The sequence below is a fragment of the Berghia stephanieae genome, chromosome 9, assembly GCF_034508935.2.
Source record: "Berghia stephanieae isolate SIO BIC M18660-M18661 chromosome 9, UCSD_Bste_1.3, whole genome shotgun sequence".
NCBI lineage: Eukaryota > Metazoa > Mollusca > Gastropoda > Nudibranchia > Aeolidiidae > Berghia > Berghia stephanieae.
Genome location: NC_088368.1, coordinates 24467892 through 24491423, shown reverse-complemented (window position 1 = coordinate 24491423; position 23532 = coordinate 24467892).

Genomic DNA, 23532 nt, shown 5'->3' with positions numbered 1-23532 from the left:
TATTAATGATGGCGCGTGTTTTTCTTGTTTATCTCAGCTGTCCTTCAATCAACAGTTGTAAAACTTTGTGTCAACCTCTAAATCATTTTGTCCTAATTTAATATAGATTTTGGCACCTATTGATGCCATATCAAAAAAAAGTTTTCTTCTTTAAGACCTAAAAAAAAAATCACTCAAAAACCGCTGTCATAATATTAGAGATTTTACACTGAAAATATGTAACAAGTTACGCACCGCAAAGTCAGAGATAAATTCATCGTATTTCCCAAAAGATCTCGTACTGACACGGTAATTCCGGCCAGTGATACGTCATGCTTGTATCCGAATAAAAACAATTCGCTTTAACTGTTATACACTTACAAAGTATATTATGTAGTTTGCAATCAATTTGAATTTATTATTTATTGCATATAATCTACATCGTGTCTCTATTACCAGACTGATACTGATATGAGATCTCTATCATTAAATCACTTGAAATACTCAATACTAATTTATATACTCCATATTGTAAAATTAACAATGAATGCTGACCAATTTTCAATAGTATTTTTCGATTTTACATTGCGGTATTGATACATTTTTCCTGACACTCAAAGTTGTGTAAAACTGTCTATGAATGATACAATGCAAGCTATATGACATTCTGTAATTGTATAAATCATTTAAAGGATAATTCCTATTAAGTATTTAGTAAGATAAGATAAGATAACATAAAACTTTGAAACTTTCTATCTATGCGCGAAACTTTCACTTTTGTAGCTGCTGTGCATTGAGGGACAGCTGAGAAAAAGAAGAAAAACACGCACCACTTATTAAAAATCTGACTCTAAAAGTATACATCAACCATCAAACAGGTTGATAATGATACAAATCAAACTGAAATCTGGCTAATCTAGTAATACATAACATATATTATTATTGGTTTTTGTTCATCAAAAGGGGAGTGAATCAAGATTAAAAGGCAATAAGCGTCACCCAAAAACTGTCAGATATAAGAATTATCTCCCTTTCTATCTGCTCCTATTGAAATCGGATATTAAATAATCAAAGTCGGATGAAAAACCTCCATTTTGGGAAATGCTTGCTAATCTATTTTAAAAAAATCTCTATTAGCCAATGTTCTTGAAGTTATGGACTTAAAAAAAAAAACAACATCTACCATGATTGTTCGGCTTTGTGGTATAATGGTATGGCACTTGCCCTCGGATCGAAGATCCTGGGTTCGGGTCCCGCTCTGATCGGCGCATAAATGAGTCTTTGGTAAAAGTACATTTTCTCACCGTACTCAGGTCTGAAATGAGTACCTAGTCGTTAATGGCGTTGTCTCTGACTGAGAAAAAAATATAATATCGCCTAACATGCGTCGTGTCTCGCCCCCTTCCCCCCCCCCCCATGTTAAGTATTACTGTAATAACAATACTAATAATAATATTATTATTAATGATAATGATGATAATAATAATAATACTAATAATAATAATAATAATAATAATAATAATAATAATAATAATAATAATAATAATAATAATATCAATAATAATAATAATAATAATAATAATAATAATAATAATAATAATAATAATAATAATAATAATAATAATAATAATATCGCTAGCGACCCTTTCCACCAAAAGTGCGCATGCGATCATATATTTATACCTGGATACCTCTGTATAGAGCTTTTAGACTTGGTGTAGTCTCCTTCGCTCCTCCTCATCTATTAATGATTGGACCAATTTTTATAATTGAACTTGTTTCCTAGGGTGTTGCTTATCTCCAACTCTGCTTTGAATTTATTCAAATTTTTTGCTGATACTGTGGTTTCTTGTAGTTTATTCCAGTTATTTACAATTCTAGATGAAAAATAAAATCAATAAAATCACTCACAGAAAGAAAACTGAAAGGAAGTACCTACTCTGTCTTCAAAGAGGCTTTAACTCACTCAACCCTAACACCGACTCTATATCCATTGTTTACCTGAGTTACTTTTACCCCATGCCTATTTATTACATTTTTCTGAGACAAATTATAGGCGTAGTATCAACGCTATTTTTTTTTTAGTCTTTGCATGTTAATGATAGTTGAATAAAACTATCTATGTGCATGCTCATTTTTAATACATTTTTTTCCAATTTTGAAAAACAGCAAAAGTCTTTAGGATTGAATGAGTTATAGGAGGACAGAGAATCACGGTGTCCGGTGTCTATTAAAAGAGCGTTCCACAAAGAGGGAGCCAAATTGTGCAAGAGCACACGAAGGCTAGGAATCTCATGTAAAGCGCTTTGTGCACCTTTAGTGGATATTTCACATATACGTGCTCAAGGTTAGAGGAAATTGTGATAAATGTACACACACAACACACGCACAGAAACACACACATACACACACACACACACACACACACACGCACACAGACCAAATCCAAAAATTATGAACGGATCTATCACCTGTTTCCTGTGATGTGCGTTTTGGTGCATAATAATTTATTGGAAGCTTTATATTTTATTGTTTTATTTGTTTATTTATTTATTTAAAATCCTAATGTTATATTATTTCCCTTTTTCTTCTTTGAAAAATTTTGAATAATTTATTGTGTTCCTGTGAACAACAACAACAACAATAACAACAACAACAAAAAGGAGCAATGGAGATAAGTAAGCTGCGTATTAAAAAAACAACAAACCTGGAAGGATTTTAAGAGAGCATAACAAAATTTTAAAACAATAATCAGCAGCGAACAAAACAAACAAAAAGAAAACAACAAAAAGAAGAAAAAAAAACAACAACAAAAATAAACAAACAAACCAAACAAACAAAAAATTAAACAAACAAAACGAAAAATAAGGAAACCATTTAAAAAAAGGACATAGCATAAGACAGACAATAAAAGTTTTAAAAAAAACATTTAAAAAAAAATACCTTAAGCATTCTATTAATCAAACTTCTTCCTAATATACGAATTTCCAGTTTACCCGGTATTTCGATTTCAGAAACCTTGGGGTAGAGCTGGTTGATAATGACACACCTGGATGACAGCAATTTTGGACCTGACAGAACGGCCACGCAGATGGAACTCTTGATAGAAATCTGTGGCTTTAAAAATGTCTGCATTTTGTGAGAAAGATTAGAGGGCTGGGAAATATAATATATTAAATTAAATTACGCCCTTCAGCCACGACATCGTAAGATATCGTCGCCTAGGCATTCCACGAAGAGATATTATAGACAATTCAACAAACAAGATGCCTGATGTCAACAGGATTCACCCATGTTGTCCAAGTGAGAACATTGGGGGTGAAAAATATTGCCAAAGGAAAAAAAAACGAAAGTGCCTGAAGCTGGGCTCGAAACAGGAACCTTCCGGGTCACAGTGCAATGCCCTAACCACTCGGCCACTTCTCCCCCCCCCCCCCCCCCCCCTCTTCTTATCCAGCAAGGGATCTAACTCGCCCCTTAGGACCGACTCACCCACGTACATGCACTCTGCCATTTGATTGAAGAAAACAGTATGTGCTATTTGGTTACCATTGCATATACTGTGTTTTTTAAAACAACGACAGTACTGTCTGTTCCCGCGGAACTAAGATAAGATAAGATAAAATAAGACATACTTTATTCATCCAAAAAAATGGAAATTCGTTTACAGACGTGACATGCATGAAAATGTATAAACACAAAAGTTGAGAATCTATGGCGACAATGTGTGTATAGTCTATATATATAGATTTTTGGGGATGTTCTTTTTTTTCTTCTTGTATTTTTCTTTCTTGCTTTGTCTGGTACTGCTTCATGCACTCTTTTCCAGATGTTTATTATAATATGTGACCCATCGTCTCAAAACGGTATTATGTCGTAACGGACCAGATGCTTAAAAGCCGAATTTAATGTTAAACTTGACAAAAATATAAATTGTTGGCATTCGCACCCTAAAATGTGATATCCATTCTTCTCAATATATTATATAAACTCAACACAAGACTGAGATTTCTGGCTATAAATTCAATATTCAACATCTTAACCAACCCGACTTAATACCGTTTTGAGGCGAAGGGTCACATATTTGAGTCATTGGGGGGAAAAAAAACCAAACGATTCTTAACTCGAACCCTCTGATCGTCCTCAGTGCATGGCTGCGTTAACAGCGTTGTTTCTGTCTTTAATAAATAACAATGTGAAATTAAATTTTAGTTCAATTTAATATTCGAAAACAGATCAAATGGACGTTTCGGGTTTCCCCTTTATCAATAAACAGGATGAATGAAACACTATTTATTTATTCGAGCTTCGAGCAGCAAGATTTACATTTTTTGTCTTTAAAATAATAAATAATAGTATCATCGCCTAACAGACGGCGTGTTTCGTCTCATAGTTTTAGGACACATCCTGTCACCCTAATACTCTGACATACTCTGAAAAGACACGACGTGAAGTCTCAGGTTTGAGAGTTTTTGGCAATAATACGAGAGCTCTTCTAATGCATCGGTATTTAACACCCTCCTTACCACCTACAACTAAATCGTCATGTTTGTTACAACACAATTTACATTTTTTTCTTAAAATCAGATTTATTTTGTACGTCACAATGATCTTTGTTTAATTAATAAGAACATAAAGTTGTTTTGTAGAGAGATTGCTCGAGTTAAAAAAAAAAACAAACAATTTTTTTCTGCTGGTTAAGCCTGCCATTTGGGAAAAATACTAAAAATGATCGGTAATGAGAGATTTTAAGGACGAGTTTTCTGACCAAAATTTTTTATAAAATGAGGTTATTTTTCAGCGTACTGCAGCAGCAGCAGCTTCTAATGGTTCTCACACTACTATCTATCCAGGACGCAAAATCATTTCAGCAATTGTGTACGGTCGCAAACCCGCCCGGTTTCAACTCGATGCTCTGCGGTTTCGGGGCTCTTGGCCACAACTGGTACATGTTGGATAGGTGGCAAGCCCCCACTGATGCGGCAGTATTATGTTGGTCCTCTAGTATGAAGAAAATAAAATGTTATAGTCAAAATTTATCAAAATTTGGGAATATTATTATTTTTCTGTCGATGTTGAAAAAAAACCAAACAAGTACGTACTCTTCACTGAAGGCATTTATTTTGCAATGAGCCACAAAATAAAATAAAAATAAAATTACAAAAAAACAAACAAACAAAAAACAAACAAAAAATCAAAAACAAAAACAAACCCAGAAAAAAACACAAACAAACAAACAAACAACTAGATTAACTGATGTCCATTTTTCTTTTCAAAACATTTCATTTAATTTTTGCTATTTTAAGAAATAATCTTTGCATAAAATTCATCTCTATGTGTAAGGTTCATTCTGCCATTATAAATATTATACACAATAAACATGACATAATATTATAATACAATGTAACACGATTAGCAGAGGTGATAAGAATCAAATACGGGTTTAACTATAAACATTTCACTGGAGTGTGATTTGTGCGTGTTGATGATTTTGTATAGACTCTATCAGTGACAGTATAATATTTCAAAATGAAAAAAACAAAAAACAAACAAAAAAAAAAAAAACGTAATAATAAAATAAAAATAAAATTCCTTTTTATTCAACCCTAAGTAGAAATTTGTCTTTAGGCAGGGTCCAGCCTAAGGAAATCTGGAATAACCTAGGCGTCAGCAAAAATGCAACCGAGTGAACTAGGGCAAGGTGACTAATAACTGTTCAAGGAAACACAGCGCGGTGGGTAATCGAATACGGTACCTTTCGAGTACGAAGCAAAGACTACAACGCTGAGCCACGCTGCTGTCCCTTTGTCACGGAGAATGCATTATAGATAGTATGCGCTTCGCTAAGAAGCTCATAACATTGCCATCCGGAAGCATAACGGACCAACACACAAAACTATGTGTATCGATGAACGTTTATAGTCAGGTTAATACAGTTCAGTGAGCATTACTCATAAACGCAGATGGCAAAAAACAATAAGAAAGACCTGAGTGACGTCATCTTCGAACTAACTATAAAAACAATAACAATGATCAGTGATATGTCGATTTCATTCACGTTACTGTTTATAAACAAGAATCTATATTTGTCCGAACATGTGTGAGGGTGTGTCACAAATTCCATGTTTTGATTGGTCAAAAATCTACTGGTTAATTCGGTACCTTTCGAGTACGAAGCAAGGACTACAACGCTGAACCACGCTGCTGTCCCTTTGTCACGGAGAATGACTAACTAATTGACTCTTTAAATAATAATGCATCTCAATAAAGAACGAACGTGAGATGTCAAAATGCTGGTTTTAATCTCATTGGAAGTGTTGAAAGAAGTCCCCCCGGAGGACATGGAATACCACGTGCAACTGATCTTCTGGTTTTAGAGTTATTTTCTACCTTATTTTCTAGTCTAAATAAATGCTGGTCGTCAATAAAGGACGCCCATCTTTGCTCTTTAATAGGTACGATAAGCCTGTATTATATCCTGCTATTAAAATGGTCATGCTACCTTAATATTTAATATGTAATGTAGTAACGGTTATACACTTCCAAGGAATTTTGAAATGTAAGAAAGAAGGAAGTGACCGAACGACTTCTGCTTTCCATTGTAGTCTGAATGTGCGGAATTTGTGGTCTAGTAGTATGACATTCGTATTCGGATAGGGAGCTCTCTGGTTCGAATCCCACTGTAGGCAGCGCAAAGTTGAGTCTTTAAGAAAAGGGTCTTTTACTCACATTACTCAAATTATCTCACTGCACCCTCGTGTAAAATGAGTACCTGTTCGGTAATAGTGTTGTTATTGCCAAAAAAATTAAAGAATACTAACAACTCCCGCCCCCCCCCCCCCCCCAAAAAAAAACAAAAAAACAAAAAAAAAACAAAACAAAAAAAAACAAAACCAAAGAAAGCAACAAATAAAAAAACAAAAACCAAAACAAACAAACGTAAAAGGCGTCATGTCTCGTACAATTTGTTAAGTATTGGTGTTGGCTAATTATGGGCCCCTCTTTTAACATTAATCTCCCCCCCCCCCCTCTCTCTCTCTTTCTCTTTCTCTCTCTCTCTCTCTCTCTCTCTCTCTCTCTCTCTCTCCTTCTCCTCCTCCTCCTTCTCTCTATCTTTATATATATATATATATATATATATATATATATATATATATATTTCCCCCTCTCTCTCTACCCCCTCTCTATCTCTCTCTACTCTCTCTCTCTCTCTCTCTCTATCTCTCTCTCTATCTATCTATCTAACTATCTATCTCTCTCTCTCCTCTCTATCTCTCTGTCTCTCTCGATATTTTTCTTTGTTTTTAATATGTTCTTTTAGGTAGATAGTTGAGAACTGCTTCTATTGAATCCGGTTGGCTTTTCTCTGTGTGTCATTTATTTTGTTTTTCCGTTAGACATATTATTCTTTCTTTTATAATTATTATTTCTCTCCTCTCTATCTATCTATCTATCTATCTATCTCTCTATCTCTCCCTCTCTCTCTCTCTCTCTCTCTATCTATCTATCTAACTATCTATCTCCCCCCCTCTCTCTCTATCTATCTATCTATCTATCTATCTATCTATATATATATATATATCTCTCTCTCTCAATCTCTCTATTGTTTTGAATTGTATTTCGTGGTTTATCACACAAAGAATGAGAAGATAAAACACCACCAAAACATTCATCAAACCTATTCTTTAAACTCCGATCTTACCTTATCTTACCGGTGTTCCTTCTCATAGAGTTTGGATACCATGGTCTTCCACAGTTCTGCTGTACTCTGGAAAAAACAACAACCTATATTTAAAAATTTGGCCAGATAACTCGTCCTTCAAATATCAATCGATTTAAATGATCCTCATCTTGGCAAACACTCTCAAACCTGGGACTTCGCGAAGTCTGTTTGATTTGTTTTCTCTTTCCATGAGACCTTTCCCATCTGTCTGCATCACCATATTTCAAAAGCATCGATTCTTATTTCTAGCCCACTGTTCAACTTCTATCAAACAATTAAGTTATGAGAGTTGTCTCTTTTGAGCCCGTCAGTTTCATTGTCATTTCTTTTGTATTTTTATTCCTTAGTGCCTTTTTACCCCCCCCCCCCCCCCCCCTTCTCTCACTCTCTCTCTCTCTCTCTCTCTCTCTCTCTCTCTCTCTCTCTCCCTCCCTCCCTCTCTCTCCTTCTCTTTGTTTTGATACTTTATCGCACATTCGAGAAAATAAAGCATTACCAACGCATTTACATCAAAATCTATAGTTTACTTTCAACTCCTATCAAACAATTAAACGAGAGCGAAAAAAAAATTTAATTAAAATAACAATTGGACATAACTCTTTAAACTTTCGGTTGAGATCGCATTGAAAAAGGAGAAAATAAAAACACAACTTCTATATGACCTATTACAAATACATTAATTACCTATCAGTGAGAATTGAAAAGAGAATTGAAAGACTTGTTACGCTTATCAACAGGTGGCAACTCCATTAATTTCTCAGGAACCTGTAACTTCATCGCACTCTGAAAAAGCACATTTTCAAAGTAAAAAATAAAATGGCCAGAAAACCCGTCTTTCAAATATCGATCGATTAAAATAACCCCACATCTTGTCCAAAAATATTTTTAAAAACCCCTCTCAAATGAAGACGTCAATGAAATCTATAAGGTCTGTGAGTTTTTGTAAAGATGTAGGTCATTTTAATAAAGATATCTATTAAGGACGAGTTTTTCTGGCCAAAATTTTAAAAACCTGTTTTCTTCTGAATCAGGTGATATTTTGATAATAGTATCATTATAATTATGACAACAGCAGCCACAAGCTGATCATCATTATTATTATTATGATGATGACGATGATAGCAAAAAACAAAAACAAAACAAAACCAAAAAAACAAAAAACAAAAAAAAAAAAAAACCAATATGACCATCACCATGTGAAGTGAAAAAAAAAATGGAAATAATAATAAATAAAAAGAACCAAACTCCTAAACACTAAAACCTGGTATAATATTAAAATCAGTGATCCTTGACGCGAGCGATAAGCCGATGAAAAGGCTGAAGCATCCTTTGTTGTCAAAACATTCGCCGTAACAGTATGGTGAGTCTTTCTTTCTTGCTTGCTTTTTGATGTAACGCTTGGTATGTTTTTTTTTTTTTTTTTTTTTTTTTTTTTTTTTAAATTGTGAAATTATAAATAAAATTTAAAAAATAAAAACAAAACAAAAAAAAAAAACCCAAAGAAAACCAATCCCAACAAAACAACCAAACTAAAAACAACAACTTAGGAATACTCACGCAATGTAACATCGCGAGTGGTTGGCGCGTGCGTTTTGATGCTCATGATCTTAAACAATGAAAATAAAAATGCAAATTCAAGCATTAATCATTTTATATACGAACACAGATAAAATGGAAGTTTCCGGTTTCCCCGTTATCAACAAAACAGGATGAATGAAACACTACAGACGAATGAGATAATGTGGTAGTGGCGTTGTTAACAACAATATATATATATATATATATATATATATATATATATATATATATATATATATATATAATATTTATGAGTGTTGGTTGGTACTTGTAGGTACGAGAGTGCTAATGTTGGTTAGTGCTAATATAAAATATAAATAAAGTCACTCACATATTTTTTGCCGAGACAATTGTTTCTATGCCCTTCATGTCGTCAGTCGGCATATGTCCGTAGTGTGCTTTTTTCATTCGAGGGGGTCGAACGGACATATGCCGACTGACGACATGGAGGGCATAGAAATATCTGTCTCAGCAAAATATATGTGAGTGACTTTTTATATATATATATATATATATATATATATATATATATATATATATATATATATATATATATATATATATATATACATATATATAAATATATATATATATATATATATATATATATATATATATATATATATATATCGTTCTGAGGTGATGAGTCACATCTATTGTACCCCCCTCCCTTCCGTTCCAGAGGCATCCGCCTCCCTCTACGTCCCGAAACTCCCAAGTTTCCCACGGTGTTTATTTGGACTCGTAACCGAATCACACCGGAACATAGTTAAAAACTCTTTTGTCGCCGGACACGTCTTCTGAAAAACTCATCAGAATATACCTTATAGGACCACTACAATGGTCACTGCTCCTCTCGTCTGAAGAACGATCGTTAAATTGACGGGGCATCGTGAACCAGCGGCGGTCGTTCCCAGACACCGATTTATTGCCGAGAAGCGCTATCTCCTGCGCCATCTAAAATCAGACTTTTGTCTGTATGCGTTGCTGCTGCTGACGGACGGACCCGGACTTCTGTAGACGGACGGACTGTGTTGTGCTCTGTGAAGAGTGTTAGGTCAGTCCTGTGTGTGTCATTGATACTGTTAGTTGGATCATAGAAGCCACAATATAACAACAATATCAATGTGACCCATCAATTCAAAGAGACAATATATCGGGGCGGAATAAGTGCTGGAAAATGAATTTAGACGTACAGAATAAAACCAAAAAAAAAAAAAACAACCCCACAACAAACAAACAAAACAAAAAAACAATAACAAAAAACAAACCCCAAAACAAACCAAACCAAAACAAAACAGAATCAAAAAACAAACAAACGACAAAAAAAAAAAAAACAACAACAAAAACAACCCCCCGCCCCCCCCCCCCCGAACCCCCCCCCCCCCCCCAAAAAAAAAAAACCCAAAAAAACCCCCCAAAAAACCTTGAGATTTTATATAGCGCAATATCTACTTAATGTGCTCAATGAGTATTACAAGGGGTCTTTAACCAACAGTAACGCTTAATATGTGTAGGACCAGACATGATGCCTGTTAGGCGCATTCTACATTTTTTTCCCGACAGGCAACACTGTTAACAGTCAGGAACTCATTTTACACGATGAGAGAATTTGAGTAAAGAGCCTTTTCCAAGGACTCAACGATGCACCGCTCAGAGTGGGACTCGAACCCAGGAGCTTCCGATCCGAAGGCGAAATTCATACCCAATCAATCAATTGAGTCCAAATACAGTCCTTGATTGGTGACAAAATAATAATTTCAAGGACTGAAACACACGGGACTGTCATCTTAGTGCGTTGGTTTGTGTGCAAGAGTTGGTCTGATTCGTGAGGTTCGTTATTCTAACGAAGGCCACGGTCTGATTCGTGAGGTTCGTTATTCTAACGAAGGCCACGGTCTGATTCGTGAGGTTCGTTGACTCCGATCAATAATCAAACATTGAAAAATATTGTTTAAATCAAAAAAAAAAAAAAAAATAGGAAGAAAGATTGAGCTTTTATATGGCGAAAAATCCAGTAAACGTGCTCAAAGCGCCACAAGAGGGATCCCTGGCCAACAGCAACACGTAACATGCAGGACATGACGCCTGTTAGGCGATATTTCAATTTTTTCTGACATAGACAACGCTGTAAACGGCCAGGTACTCATTTTACACCTGAATACGATGAGAGAATGTGAGTATTATTTTTATCATGATCATTTTTATTAATATTTTATTATCATTCTGATCATTATTATTATTATTATTATTATTATTATTATTATTATTATTATTATTATTATTATTATTATTATTATTATTATTATTATATTATTGTTATTATTATTATTATTATTATTATTATTATTATTATTATTATTATTATTATTATTATTTTTTTTTTTTTTTATTATTATTATTATTATTATTATTATTATTATTATTACGGAAAGTACGATAGATTATAGTCCTATCCGAAGGATAGCAAGCAATCGCGATTGTTTATTTCACGTCATAGAAACAGGGCAAAACTCAGGCTCCATGTGCCCAATGGCCCTGAGGGACTACAATAAATTGATTAGCTTGAATTAGTTTGTTTTTAAAATATAATTTATTTTATATTATATTTTAACTGACAACAATAAATTCGATTGAAATTTTAGACATATTCATAATTCAAACTGAAATTATTTTTTCTTTTTGTTGTTTTTCTTAATTTAAAAAACCCTTCCTTTTTCATCTAATTAAAAGCTCATTAAAACGTCAAAATTTTAAAAAATCTAGCAAAATGATTACAAATTCACAATTTTTATTATTTTTTTTATTATATGATAAACACAATAAACAAAGCAAAAGAAAATCCGCCTGATGTTGTACATATGATAACGACGGAATTTTACACAGTCGTTTTCTGAAACTGAAACCCTCAACTGTTTTCCGATTACACATTACTTAACGAACTGACAAAACAACTTAATCCAATTTTGACTTGAAAACTTGTTTATATTCAAACTTCTACAGAAGTGACGAAATTGAAGTCACTCAGTTCCCTGTTATCGTTTTTAGCCAGCCATTGATGTGAGTAGTTCTCATCTAAATTCAATCTATCAGGCTATAAATTTAGGGTTACACATCGATGTGTATGTTGGAACGTTATAGATAGTATGCGCTTGGCTTAGAAGCTCATAACATTGCCATCCGGAAGTATAACGAACCAACACACAAAATACTGTGTAATCATGAACTTTTATAGTCGGGGTTATACACAAACGCGGATGGCAAAATACAATAACAAAGGCTTGAGTGTGACGTCATCTTCGTTCTATCTATATCCAGCTGTCGGATGTTATGAGCATTTAGCCTAAATACAACACATCAATATTATAAAGATGACTCCCCCCCCCCCCCCCTCCACCAGGCGGATTGCCTTGTCCGGCTTTGTCTTTGTCAGGTATGACACTCGCCATCGGACTATTAGATCCCGGGTCGGTTGAATTCTTGTAAAGGTTTCTTTGCTCTCATTCTCTCACCGTATTCAATTATAAAAAGATTACTCGGTCGTTAACAGCTTTGTCTCTGTAGGAAAAAATTGTGACATTGCCTTACAGGCGTCACGATTTGTCATCCATGGTAGTGTTGTTGTTAGTTTGGGAGTCCCTGTAAAGCGCTGTGAGCACCTTTAGTGGATATTGCGCAATGTTTCTATGTTACATGTTTGTGTTGAGAATATTGGCTATCAAGCTTAAATGCTGGCCAACTAACTTCGCAGCGTTTATGTGTGTTGAACCCCTGACCTTAAGAAGTCAGGGAGAGAAGGCTCTAATAATAGACTAGGGTTAGAAGCAATCTTTTTGGGATCTTGGATAGCTCATACGGTAGAGTCACGCTCTCCACGGCCAGGCGGAGTTGTCGTACCAGTAAGGTCGCGGGTTCGGGCCCCCATCGCCGTCTTGAAACATGTTTATTCTCTATTGTCTTCTGGCACTTTCCTACTCTCTTCATTTCTTGTTGTTATCAACATAAGTGCCTGCTCCACTCACTTATCTGAATATAAACACACACATTAAAAAAATATATTATTTATGATGGAGAATAATAGAGGATTCTGTCACGGCTTTGGAGTTATGAAATGAGTTACTTTTATCGCGCCAAATAACTCACGAGCTTTCGAGTGAAATTTTCCGCGATTAAAAAAAGAAAACGAATTAAAACAAGTCAAACCCGAGAAAAATTAACTTTAATCTACCCCTTAAATTAATTGTCTGAGAAATGTCGTAACCAATATGTTGTAAAAAGCATTATTTTGCAATGAATTCAGGTTATCTCTAGTGATCATTTAATTCAGGAAAAAATTGGCTTTTGGATCATCAAAACATATTAGACCACACTTAGAATTCCTTTTTTTTTTCGCCGTTCGCCGAAGCCTCAATCGACCGCCCCCTGCAAGATATTCATATCACTCTATCAAAACATTGCTTATTACCATACTACGACAATTTGATTCATTTGTCAGAAGAAAGGTGCAAATAATTTTCACATAAAAAGAATGAACTGAAATCAATTTTTAATAGGATTCAGTAGTCTGATGTCACGCCGCCCGGCAACGGCGGCCATCTTGGTTCTAAACAAAGAAAATCATTACTTTTTATTCTTCATGCTGGCTAGAACTTTTCATATGCCTTGTGATCAGAATGTGTTTAAGTCAAAACATGATCAAATTTATGGGGTTTTTTTCCTCTGGAAACGCTTTTTTGCTCGCCGGAGAAATATTTCATACGGGCGTCCGCCATTGTTCAACGAGTTTAGAGCCAATGTTACTAAGTTACCATGCGTCATTAGGAAGGAAGTGACGTTACGACTGTTGAAGAGTATCTAGAATTGATCGACTCCAGCAGTAAACGAAGATTCCTTTTCTAATTAGGTCAAACATGACTTTTCAGGGTGACAATACACATCTCTGTATTGTAGTGGCGTGTTGTTGTTGCATGACAGCCGCTTTTCTTGCTGTGTTTATTCGTTGGAATTTGTTGATTTTTTATTGCTTTCGGAATCGTGTATTATTGATATCATTAAAAAAAAAAATCAAAGGTACAGTTATGAAAAGTTGAGAGCCTTGAAACATTCGTTCTAGATGTTTTGTAGTTGAGTCAGACTGTGATTGTATGGTTGTCATTGGGGCTTTTGAACTTGACATGATGAATTTTGAATGGGCATGATCTATATTACATTTCCATGTGCTCGAGGTCATTGGTCACATTGGAATTTGTGCTCAAAATGACCCACATAGTGAAAAGTATTCACAGTTTTTGAAATATCTAACATCACGATTGGTCATTTTGTTCAATATGACACATGTGTATGTTTACAACTTTCATAAACAAAGCAGCGTGTTTACATTTTTAAAGAAATATCCTATCGTTGTACAGCAACAAATCACGTGATTGATGACCTGGTTGGACGAAAGCATGAATATAGATCGCTCCCCTTCCCGCATAGAATAGAACTCCGGACATCCGTAGTTCCACAGCACTTTTTATTATATTGCGTAATATTTTAGCTATTATGGACTTTGAATTAGTTGCAATGGCCAATAAATATTACTATTTAAGATAAGTTTCATTTTTATAAGTGATCTAAGTTTTCTAATTTCAAAAACAATTTGCTGAGTCGGTTGTCAAACATTATGTTTCATCAGATTATAGTATCTTTAGTTAAGGTTGATGAGTATTCGGGGGAACTCATCCAGAAAAAAAATAATAAAGAGAGAGAGAGAGAGAGAGAGAGAGAGAGAGAGAGAGAGAGAGAGAGAGAGAGAGAGAGAGAGAGAGAGAGAGAGAGAGAGAGAGAGAGAGAGAGAGAGAGAGAGAGGGGGGGGGGGTTGGGGGTCTTCCCCAGATAATGGCAAAATAAAATCCCCTCTTTAGGCGCGCTGTGAAACTAGGTAAGTCCTTCCCTTATGTTACTATGTGTCCTGCAAATCAATTTGATTATTACTGTGTTGAAGGCTTAATGTGCTTAGGTGACCTGTCATTTTTATCATCTTGTGTGTGTGTGTGTGTGTGTGTTCGTGTGTGTGTGTGTGTGTGTGTGTGCGTCAGATACACGTCAGATTCAGGGGCGGATCGAGATCTCTGGACTTCGTTGGTCTTTTGCTGACGAATTTCTTGAACAGCTGTACTGGGTCGATTGACTCAAGAACGTTTGTGATTTGAGAATAGTTTTGGCCTTTCTTTCTGTTCTATAATCTGATTTTGAAATATTTTTCTAAGTGCAAAAATTAATCAAACTATCCTCAATGTCGATTACTTCCACATGATTCGCCATTCTCAAACTGTGTTTTTTTTCTTCTTCGTCTGCTATGATGAAACTTTTGACTAAAATAAAAACAATTTATATTCATACAGACCAAACGATATTATTATTAATAATCAGCCAGCTGTCTTTTTAAACATTATTTTAAGCCAATTTCCAATCTTTGAATATATATATTTTTTTTAATTCAAAGCGTTCTAAGCGTTTTTCAACGATTGCTTATAATTTATAAATGATAGGGTTTTCCAATAGGAGGGTTAGGATAAATACAATTTCTTACATTACAAAAGACTCGAAGTTCATTTTAATAATAATGATAATAATAATAATAATAATCATAATAATAATAATAATAATAATAATAATAATAATGACGATGATGATAATAATAATAATAATAATAACAATAATAATAATAATAATAATAATAATAATAATAATAATAATAATAATAATAATAATAATAATAATAATAATAATAACAATAATAATAATAATAATAATAATAATAATAATAATAATAATGATAATAATAATAATGATAATACTACTAATAATAATAATAATGATAATAATAATAATAAAATAAAAACAATAATAATAATAATAATAATAATAATAATAATAATAATAATAATAATAATGATAATAATAATAATAATAATAATAATAATAATAATAATAATAATAATAATGATAATAATAATAATAATAATAATAATAATAATGATAATAATAATAATATACTATTACTACTACTACTACTACTACTACTACTACTACTACTACTACTACTACTACTACTAATAATAATAATAATAATAATAATAATACTACTACTACTACTACTACTACTACTACTACTACTACTACTACTACTACTACTACTACTACTACTACTACTACTACTACTACTACTACTACTACTACTACTACTACTACTACTACTACTACTAATAATAATAATAATAATAATAATAATAATAATAATAATAATAATAATAATAATAATAATAATAATAATAATAATAAATACCATTTTAAATATGTCGGTCACATAACGATAATAGCTTTCTGTCAGTGTAAACCGAAATAGCAATGGACGTTCTAATTTATTACCTGTTTCTATCACTTGTAAACACGCGAACATTACGTAAAAGAGATAATAAAATAGATTATAATATTATTACAGCCATTATGATTGCCAGTGCAATGTTTCAGTCCTTATCCCTTAATTATTCTAATTCCCTTTCTTCTATTTTCCAATATAATTTTGCAATCAAAAAGAAATCTATTTGATAACAATTGTCAAAAATGATATTAATATCTAATAAGTTGACTGAAGGCATTAAACATTTTATTGGTAAAGCAATTCATAAAAATGGAGCAGAAAGGATAAAACGTTCACATTGATAGGTTTACAAAAAGAGATGAATGTCTAATTTTAATACAATAAAAAGGACAATAAATTGTTAGTAATCTTTATAAATATTCATTTAATTAACACAAAGAAGCTCACACAATATTATGAAGTGTGTGTGTGTGCGTTTGTGTGTGTGTGTGTGTTGTGTTTATATGTGTGCTTGTTTGTGTCTTGCTTTTGTTCTTTTTATGTGTAAGTGTTTAAATGATAAACGTTGACAGGAAGAAATGGTAAGAGAAAGAGAGAAAGCGAGAGAGAGAGAGAGAGAGAGAGAGAGTGAGAGAGAGAGAGAGAGAGAGAAGAGGGAGAGAGAGAGAGACAGAGAGAGAGAGAGAGAGAGAGAGAGAGAGAGAGAGAGAGAGAGAGAGAGAGAGGGAGGAGTGAGGAGGGAATGAGAGAATGATACATCGACTTGTAGGTATAAATGTTTTAACTGTTTTTTTTTTTTAATAATAGCCTGAAGAAGGTGTTTGGGCTCATAACAGTCCGTGTTTGATATAGATAGTATGCGCTTGGCTAAGAAGCTCATAACATTGCCATCCGGAAGTGTAACGGACCAACACACAGAACTGTGTGTATCCATGAACGTTTATAGTCGGGTTAATACAGTTCACTGAGCATTACTCATAAACGCGGATGACAAAAAAACAATAACAAAGACCTGAGTGACGTAATCTTCGAACTATCTATATCCGTAGTTTACCCGGGCATCATTTATCCCATGCCTATTTATTACGTTTTTCTGAGACAAATTATAAGGCCTAGTATCAAAGCTAATGTTTTTAGTTTTTACATGTTAATGATAGTTGAATAAAACGATCTATCTATGTACATGCTCATTTTTAATACATTTTTTTCTAATTTCGAAAAGTATCAAACAATCTCTATGATTGAGTGAGTTAAAGGTTACCAATTGTCATGTTCTGTTTTTTTAAAGTCCGATTGATTTGGCGTGCATGAGAAGTGAGTATTTTATCCCAACGCATAGAATCAATAGCATAAAATAAGTATATATTAATATTATGCATAACGCCAAAGTTGTACAGTGGAATCCCGATATTGTGAACACAGTTATACCACAAAGATTGGTTGACTTTAACCCTCTCCTTAAAATTGTCGGCTTGTGGGGCTATGTGGTCTTGTGGCATGACACTCACTTTTCGATCGGAAGGTCCTGGGTTCGAGCCTTGCTCGGTGCATAGCTGATTCTTGGAAAAGGCTCTTTACTCACATTCTCTCTCCGTACTCAGGTGTAAAATGAGTACCTGGCCGGTAACAGCGTAGTCTCTGTCCGAAAAATATGTAATATCGCCTAACAGGTGTCATGTCACGTCCTACATATTAAGTGGTGCTGTTGGCTAGGGGCCCCTTGTAAAGCGCTTTGAGCACGTCTAGTGGATATTGCGCTTGAGATATAAAAGCTCGAGTTTAAAGCTCAAGTTTAAAATCGTCACATTTGTTTAAGACTCAATATACATTTTTCTTATACAGATTTATTTTGTACATCAAACAAACTTTGAAGAATGGTCTCTTTTTAATTAATAACAACATAAAGTTGTTTTGGAGAGAGCTTGCTTGCGTTTAAAAAATCAATTTTTCTGATGGGTAAGCCTGCCATTTTGGGAAAATACTGAAAATCATCGGTAAGGAGAGAGCTAACTAATTAACTAACATACTCTGGAAAAAAACAAACTTCTATTTAAAAATGTGGCCAGAAAAATCGCCCTTTAAATATCGATCGGTTTAATTGAACTCATCTTGTCAAAAACTCTCAAACCTGGGATTGGAAGGAAGATCTCGCGAGGTCCCAGGTTTGAGAATTTTGTCACGATGAGGGTCATTTATATCGATCGATATTTTTAAGTACGAGTTTTCTGGCCAAATTTTTAAAACCCATTTTTCTCCCCAGAGAACGTGAGTTAAATGGTTAAGCAACGTTGACTTATCCACCATCAATGGAACACGCTTAGATACAGAGCAAAGCGCTTTGAGCACGTTTAGTGGATATTGCTCTGTATAAAATCTCAATACGATAAAAACAGAACATTTGGGATCAAAAAGAGGTGTTGAAATTAAGCAGAAATTGACTTTAAGATTGTTGACTTTATGCAGATTGCACTGTAATATTTCGGTGTAAAGTGAAAGCTAAAAGGTGAATTTAAATTTTAAAAGATCAGAAATAACGATATTTAATTTTGTGTTGTTGCACTTTATAAATAATAATTTATATAGCACAATATCCACTAAACGTGCTCGAAGAGCTTTAGATAAAATAAATATCCTTCCGACATAATACCGTTTGAGTTGGGTTGCAACATTTTCTTGATCAGAATTATTTTATAATTGTAATTTATTGCACGGTAATATAATATTTTGGCATTGTTTAAAAAAAAAAAAAAGAAAAATAGCTTTAATAATCCAGAGCCATGCATACGAATCAAAACAGATCTATCTATATTGGATTCATTTAACAAAAATCATCTCTTTTGAGGTAAACCTTTTGATGTTCACCCAACCAATCCGTGGGCGTTGCATTGTTGTGGTTTTTACTCACTTGTATAACGAGCGAAAACCATGATATGAAAACAATTGGTCGAACAATACTTTATTGTGTCTAGGGAGAATGGAAACAATAACTACTACGGTATTGATGTTCTGTTTTTAGTTTTTTTAGTTTTCTAAAGAAAAATAAGTGAAACAGAATACATTTATATTTTCAGTGGATGGAACGTTTTAAGACACCTGTTACCACGCCAATGTACATGGTTATGCATCTCTTGCTGCTCACCACCTCCAACCCCTCCCCCCCCCCTCTTCCCCTCCTCCCAATTCCCCCCCCCCCCCCACCCCCCAACCGCCACCACTTAGAAAAAGAAACGGAATCCACATGTCTCAATCGTTTCTATGTTATATGTTTGTGATGAGAATATTGGCTATTAAGCTTAACTGCTGGTCAAAATTACTTCGCGATGGTGGCGAACGAATCGGCGATCTCAAGAAGTGGGTGAGAGAGGGATCTAGAAATGACTTTGGGTTTGAAACGAATATTTTTGTGTTCGTGGATAGCTCACACGGTAGAGCCACGCTCTCACCTGCCAGGCGGAGTTGTCGTACCAATAAGGTCGCAGGTTCAAACCCCACCACCGCCGCGAAAAAAATTTTTATTCTCTATTGTCTTCTGGCACTTTTCTACTCACTTCATATCTTGTTGTTACCAACATAAGTGCCTGCTCCACTCACTTTTCTGAATTAAAAATTCACCCCATACACCGGAGCATACTCAATGTCTCAATCGTTTCTATGTTATATGTTTGTGATGAGAATATTGGCTATTAAGCTTAACTGCTGGTCAAAATTACTTCGCGATGGTGGCGAACGAATCGGCGATCTCAAGAAGTGGGTGAGAGAGGGATCTAGAAATGACTTTGGGTTTGAAACGAATATTTTTGTGTTCGTGGATAGCTCACACGGTAGAGCCACGCTCTCACCTGCCAGGCGGAGTTGTCGTACCAATAAGGTCGCAGGTTCAAACCCCACCACCGCCGCGAAAAAATTTTTTATTCTCTATTGTCTTCTGGCACTTTTCTACTCACTTCATATCTTGTGGTTAAACGTATTAAGCCCCCCATAGACGCCGACATCCGCTGGTAGCGGGACGGATGACCTATCGCTTTGACCCCATCCCTGCGTTTATCGCAGATGATTTTTGCCCACATACGGGGAGATATTTTTTTTAGGCGATCGGCGATCGGGGGCGTGGCAGTATAAAAAAGTGGACAATTTTTTTCGGATTTTCGCTGTTTTCACGTCGGATTCGTGATCAGCGTCAAATTTACAATAGGTTTGATACTAAGAACTGTGTGTTTACTCCAAAAATTGGTGAAATTAGAAATAAATTTTAATTAATAGTGAGGCTATGTGGCCGACAGAACCGATCCCAGTTACTGTCTGTTATTCTATCTTTCGTCTTGCCACAATAGTGATTACTTCTCACTAAATTATATCAATTAGACTGTTGAAGGAACGAAATTGACATCATTCCACTCTTTGTTATTGTATTAAGGCAGTCATTTTGGTAATTAGTTCTCACTAAATTATATCAATCAGACTTTTAACGTTCAAGGTTACTCGTAGTTTTGTATGACGGTACGTTATTTCCGACTGGTGGATGTTGCGAGCATTTTACCTAAACTCATAGCATCAATAACCGTCCAAGATATTCGCATCATATGTAGCAATAGCTATAATAATCTAACATGTCGAGAGAGAGAGAGAGAGAGAGAGAGAGAGAGAGAGAGAGAGAGAGAGAGAGAAAGAGAGAGGGAGAGAGAGAAAGAGAAAGAGAGAAAAATTTACTTGCGCTATATATACCGCTATATTCAATAAAGGTGCTCAAATCACTTTATAAGGGTCTTTGGCCAACATAAAAACATGTTAGACGAGACATGACTGTTAAGCGATATTGCAATTGTTTCCCGACAGAGACGACGCTGTAAACAGCGAGGTACTCATTTTAACAGTGAACAAGGTGAGAGAATGCGAGTAAAGAGCCTTTTCCAAGGACTCAATTATGCGCCACTCAGAGCGGGACTCGAATCCAGTACCGTCCGATCCAAAGGCGAGTGTCATTTCACAAGATCACATGCATAGCCGCACAAAAAGTGATGAGAGAATAGATTCATATGTATTGAAGGAGGAGAGAGCGGATGGAGTGAGTAAAGTTCTTGGATATTTATAGAAGGAACCAAATTGACGTCACTCATCTCATTGTTATTGTTTTTTGACACCCATTTTTATGATTAGTTCTCATTAAAATATATCAGACTATAACGTTCAAGGTTCCATGTAGATCTTTGGGCTGGAGTGATATTTATGGCTGGCGGACTTTGTGAGTATTTTAATTTAACACAGAGCATCAATAGAAGGAATGAATTTGACGTTAGTCAACCCGTTGTTATTGCTTTTAGACAGCATTTTATAATTAACTTATCACTAAGTTATATCAATCAGACAATGAACGTTCGCGTTTGCAGTTTTGTGTGTTAATATGTTATACCCCGATGGAGATGTCGTGAGTATTTTTCCAATACGCATAACATCAATACATTTGCAATCCGATTTAAGTTTAAAAGCAACGTAGACCACGGAAATTTTTCCATTTTGTGGACAATAAAGATTTTTTATTTATCGTCATTATTATTATTATTATTATTATTATTATTATTATTATTATTATTATTATTATTATTATTTATAAAACAAATCGACAGTGTTCCCGTGGCAGGTTAAACGGGTACTCCTCGGGACTACTCGCATTCGCACCCCCCCCCCCCCCCACCACCACCACCACCACCACAACACACACGCACACAGCTTTTTCTTTTTTTTTTTTTGGGGGGGGGGGGGGGGGGGCGTTGTTTGTAGATTATAATTCAAGGTTACAATGCCCACCCCATTCCAAGCTTTTTGGCATCTGCCAATCCCAAATGTCTGTGTCAAGGTCGACCGTCATGTCGCGTCAACGGGTGAGGAGGAAAAAAAAAAAAAAAAAGAACTGGCATATTATTATATCATTACATTGAAAATTATGAAAACTATTTTTTATTTTGTATGAAATCCTTTATAAGTTTTACGATGAACAAGAACGAAACTTTTGCCATCTACCTCTTCCTGGCGCAACATTTATAAAAAATATTATTAAAAAAAAATAATAACACAGCATTTATTTGGCGCAATATCCACGTGCTCAAAGCGCTTTACAAGGGGTCCCAAGGCAACAGCAATATTAGACTTGAAAGACGAGACATGACGCCTGTCAGGCGATGTGACATTTTTTCCCAACAAAGACAACGAACGGCCATGTTCTCATTTTACACCTGAGTACGGTGAGAGAATGTGAGTAAAGAGCCTTTTCCAAGGACTCAACTCTGCGCCACTCAGAGCGGGTCTCGAAACCTGAACCTTCCGATCCGAAAGCGAGAGTCATACCACTTGATCCATCACAAAACAGGGAGGGGCACTTTTCTGTCGGCCACATAGCCTCAATATTAATTAAAATTTATTTCTAATTTCATCAATTTTTGGAGTAAAAACATAGTTCTTGGTATCAAACCTATTGTAAATTCGACGCTGATCACGAATCTGACGTCAAAACAGCGAAAATCCGAAAAAAATTGTCCAATTTTTTATACTGCCACGCCCCCGATCGCCGATCGCCTCGAAAAATATTAAGCAAAGCGGGCTGTGCGGGCGATGACCGTACCTAGGTTTATCGGCCAGGTATTTGGCCACACACATTGCGTTTTCACCCCGGTTTGCCTGATCGTGGTTCGGACGCCTATCAAAACCGTGCGTGTATGGAGCCTTTAAGATGAAAATAATAACAGATGAAGGATTAGATAAAGAGAGGTATTTTATACTTTTCACACCAGGTTATTAAAAAAAAAATACTTGAACTTATGTATAACGAAATATCCACTAAACGTGCTCAAAGCGCTTTCCAAGAGGTCCCCGACCAACAGCACCATTTAACATG